The sequence below is a fragment of the Phaseolus vulgaris genome, chromosome 8, assembly GCF_000499845.2.
Source record: "Phaseolus vulgaris cultivar G19833 chromosome 8, P. vulgaris v2.0, whole genome shotgun sequence".
Classification (NCBI taxonomy): Eukaryota; Viridiplantae; Streptophyta; class Magnoliopsida; order Fabales; family Fabaceae; genus Phaseolus; species Phaseolus vulgaris.
Window position 1 is genome coordinate 48,108,626 of NC_023752.2, and position 4,835 is coordinate 48,113,460.

General features: G+C 32.8%; 1 long non-coding RNA gene across 8 annotated transcripts; it reads left to right on the forward strand.

The window, feature by feature from the left end:
- LOC137827088 (uncharacterized) lies at positions 1-3,535 on the forward strand. 8 transcript variants are annotated; one of them, XR_011083654.1, is made up of 7 exons: positions 1-820; positions 944-977; positions 1,193-1,502; positions 1,630-1,729; positions 1,928-2,116; positions 3,153-3,222; positions 3,320-3,535. It is a non-coding gene; the product is annotated as an uncharacterized lncRNA (long non-coding RNA). The 8 variants fall into 8 exon arrangements; XR_011083648.1 differs by having other exon boundaries at positions 1-1,349; positions 1,425-1,502; XR_011083651.1 differs by having other exon boundaries at positions 1-1,279; positions 1,425-1,502.
- The last annotated feature ends 1,300 nt before the right edge of the window (positions 3,536-4,835 follow it).

A 4,835-nucleotide genomic window follows, 5' to 3' on the forward strand; every position in this document is an offset into this window, starting at 1 on the left:
AAATTTTCATCTTGTATTCTTTAAGGTTGATCCTATACTCTTAGCTGGAAAAGATGGTGGCTTCAGCAAGGATGGTCCTCCTTCGAGTTTCCTCTACCAACACTTAGTCATCTCCTTTCTCCACCTAACCACGTTGTCCAACCACCGCAATTTCGTTGTCAACGACCTTACTCAGCACCCCTTCAGCGAGCGCGATATCACGATTTTCCGTGGCAACTACCTTGGCGTCATCAATCTTGTCCACGACCTCCACAATTGCTGCTTGCGCCTTGATAAGGAGCCTACTACACTACAAAAAATCGTGTATAAAGTGGCGGTTTTAATATGGCGGTTATTAATAACCGCCACAAGTTTATGTATAATACGACATCTTAGTAACCGCCACAATTATCCTTCAGAATGTGTCATTTTGAACTGCCACAATTCTCTTTCGAAACAAAAACCCTGCCTTTTTCTTCCCTCTATACACCATTCCTCATTATTCCAATTTTTTTTGAAAACCTCCTTTGACTCTTGGGAAAACTCATCAGAAACCCTGTCATTGGATTTTGAAATCAAACATGACTCTTCCATCTCTATAAGTTGCCTTCTGTTACAAAACCCTCTCGCTTTCACGAAACCCTCTCGCCTTCACGAAACCCTCTACCACGAAACACTCTCGCCTTCACTCACTCTCGTGCGCCCTAAACCTAACCCTTACTCTTGCACCCTTCACTCACTCTCGCGCGCCCTAAACCTAACCCTTACTCTTGCGCCCTTCACTCACTCTCGCCGCCTCCTTGCAAGGATTTGAAACTTTTGTCTGCCATTGTTGGTTCAGGTTTGTGTTGTATAACCTTGTATTTGAAATCTATTGTTGCATTGCCTTTGCCATGTGCAATCCATTGTGGTTCTTAATTGTGAAATCTATTGTGAACAAATATTGTGTATGGCTTGAACGAAGCCTTCCACGTCAAATCGTATTCGTCGTCGCAAAGGTTGGTCCTTCGTTCCCTTTCCCAACTTCACTGAGTTGTTTTGTTTAACCTATTTTGTGTAAATTTGGTTAGTTAATTTGATTACTTGTGTGATAATCTTGGCTGGAAATCGTGGATGGTAGTGTGTATTACTTGGGAAAAACTAAGTTATTTTCTTCTTTTTCTTTTGGTTTGGAATATGTGTGGTTACTACTGACTATTATACATGAAAGCAGGTCAAAGCCATTTCATTTTGGAATCGTTGATGAAGTGGTTCTGTCTTGATAGACGAGGGAAGAAATCCTTTGTTAATTAGTGGTGAGGTAGGCTTAACAATTTTTAAGTTTGCTTGTTGTGGTTCGCCAAATCATTACCATCCTCTTTCATACCCAGGTTAGCAGTATTAAAAAGAATATTTCAACTGCTCAATCTCAATGAAAGATGACTTCTTCTCCTTTTTTATTGCAGGCTAGTAAAGATGTTGCACGAGATGTTGTACGATTCCCTGTTGCTGCAAAAGTAGCTGAACTGCTTATACAGAGCATTGTGAGTATATTCTCTTGCACTTCATAATGTCATTTACTCTGACTTTCTCCCTTTTCCCATTTTGATCAATTTATCCAAATAGTTCTATACACTGATTTTATTTTATTAACAACATTACAAAATGGAGCTTAAAGATAATTCTGTGGAGTTAACTGAGGAAGGAATTGGTCTTGCCAAAATGGCTTTAGAAACTAATGACCTTTGGGATGAAAATATCCCTGGGCAAGGTGAATATTCTTATACTTTAATAATTTGTTGTTCATTTAACATTGGTTGGTGTTTACTCGTTTTGTAATCCCAATGATTGTTTGGCCAAAAATAGGTTGGCATTGATCTCATCATATCTTTATTCATTGTTTCCATTATGCTCTCTCTTTTTGATGAATTTATAACATAATCATCATTGTTATATTTATTTAATACAGGGTGCTTTATGTGAAGTTTCTGGCTAAAAGGTTGGAATTGGAAATTCCTGTCCAATTAGTTAAATTACATATGAGTAGTAAGAGTTGAGTTACTGCAGATTTGTGATGAATGCTATAAAAGCTAAAGAATTATATCGTCGGAATGTGCAATACATTGTTAAAGATGGAAATGCTTTGATTATCAATGAGGTAATACTTTCAAGGCTTCTTTATGCTTTCAATATTATGCACCTTTTATTTACCTATGCAAGCAAAGATTGACAACAAAACATGACACAGGGACACTGTTAAAACACAACCTCCTATTACAAAGGTCTATGAAAGAAAAAACAAGGGAGAGAGAAATAGAGTTATTTTGATTTAATTCAAGTAGCTGGGAGTTTGTTAGAGAGCTTTTGCAAATTTTAGGATGGGTAGAGAAAATAGACCGCATGGTCGTCCAACTAAACCTTGTTACATAGAAGATATTTTAATATTTAAAACAAATACACTCTTTTCATGGAACTACTAATTACATACATTTTATCATTAAATAAATTTATTTATAATCAGTTTTGTTAGATAAGAGATAAATTCTAATAATTTAGTAAGACTCGCCTAAAGTTTACACAGAATAAAATAAATAAAGAGTAAAGGTCCAAATTAATTCTTTACAATTACAATGTGTTCAAATGGAGCTCTTAACATAAAAAAAAAAAGACGTTGTCTTAACATAAAAAGAAATGGAAACATTTAAACAGAATTTCATAAATGGTTATTGTAATTTTTTTATATTAAAAATAATATAATCCTATTCTACCCCCGTAACCCTTAAATTTAATTGAATTCAATTCTACCTCGCAATGCTAATTGTTCAATAATTATACAATCAAATTCTATATATTTTCTGTATTAAGATGTAACGTGTTTTCTCTTCAACTAATATAAGTAATTATTAGTGAAGCGGCTATATGCAAAATAATGAGGATATGGGTGTAATTTATCCTAGATTTTGCTCTTCAACTAATATAAGTAATTATTATTTTTTCTGTTGCTAAACTCTTTCTTTATCTGCTATATGTTCTGTTATGCTCTTATATGATAACAAATTATATTATTTTTTGAAATGGTTTGAAGGTGTTAACATGATAATTAAGCATTCACTTTGGAAGGTTTGTAAGGAGTATTTTAGTTTTTATTCTTTAGTGCCTATTCCTTCATTCATGTATTCTTAATATCTTCACAGTTTATCCTACATTGATTTTAGATCAGACGTGCGGGAATATTTTGCTATAATAGAAACATCTATTAATGAGGTATAAATTACTATACTCAAAATTTTATTATAGTACTATTTTCATTTAATTTTTTAAAATTGTCAATTAACTTTAATCATATTTTAACTTATTCCAGGCACCGGATGTTGACAATGGTGTTCCATCACCAAACCAGAATATAGGATCAAGTAGAGGCAGTAAGACATATTAGGATTGGAAATTTAGTTGTAATATGTTTAGAAAGTGAAACAATTTATATTTTGACAATTTAATTTACTTGTTGTTTGGATTAGTTTGACATTATAACTTTGTTCTCTCAATGAAAGAATGAAGTCATCTTTTGATTATTATATTTATCAATTTTAATTATATTATGAAATTAATTTATGTTATAATTTAATTATATTATGAAGCATAACTTTGTAATGAAATTTAATTATAATATGAAATTAATTAATATTATAAAATAGAATTAAATAAATTATTATAAATATTAAAAATAAAATTAAAGTTTAATTACAATATGAAATTAAATAATATTATGAAATCAAATTATAAAATAGAATTAAATAAATTATTATAAATATTAAAAATAAAATTAAATATTTAATATTTGAATTATGACAGTTATAAAGGGTATTATAAATGTCATACTATATTGTATTAAGTGGCGGTTAAAACTGCCACAATTTAAGCCAGAATTGATTTACCCAGTTTTAAAATTACGACATTTATAATTGATGTAAATTACACGCTTAAAACTGTCACTTTATACAATGCATAATATGGCGTCTACTACAACGGTTCTCAATTGACCGCCACATTAAACTTTGTGGCGGCAAGAATTCTGGTGGTACGCGGTACCGCCACAGACGTATAATGTGGCAGTTAAAAATGCCAGTTTTTACGAAAATAACCGTCACCACATACACGTTTTTTTGTAGTGCTATGCTTAAGTTCGTTGCCTCCAGGCGACCACTTTTTCATGGCCGTTAAGGAGAAAGTTCTTTTCCACAACTAAGGATGATGCACATATATTGTTTGAATTGGAATACTCCAAGCCCGTTCTACGCATCGGTCTTGCTAGAAAGAGTTGCATATCGCTAGGAAGCCACACATAATCGAAAGCAAAGGTAGAGCAAGTGGAGATGGTTAAGGAGTGCGTGACTAGATAGGTGGATTCAACATTCATGGCAATCACTTGCCATTCCAGTAGGCAAAGGTTCAGGCCTACTTGATCCCAATTAACAGTCCCTCCTTATCTTTGTACACAACATTAGGTTCTATGGTAACATTAATGATTAGAATGTGCATCTTGGGGTAGTACTTGTTCCATAAAGGTAATTGATTCACATGCATTTTCTAATTCTTACGATCCAGTTTTCTATTATGCTCAAAATGTTATATTTACTTTAATACGCATTCAATATATCATTCAAGTCTAAAGATTTACAAAAGAGAAACATCTTATTTATAGGCTAAGGAGGCTCCTAAGATTACTATTAGAGTTCTACAATTCCTCTCGATTCATAACATGACATGTGGAACCTAATAATCATCTCCATTAGTGGGTATGAAATTCCAGGATATTAAGAAACTCTTCATTGGCATCAAGACAAGTGGCACTAGGAGTGGATAAGCATAAAGAGTCA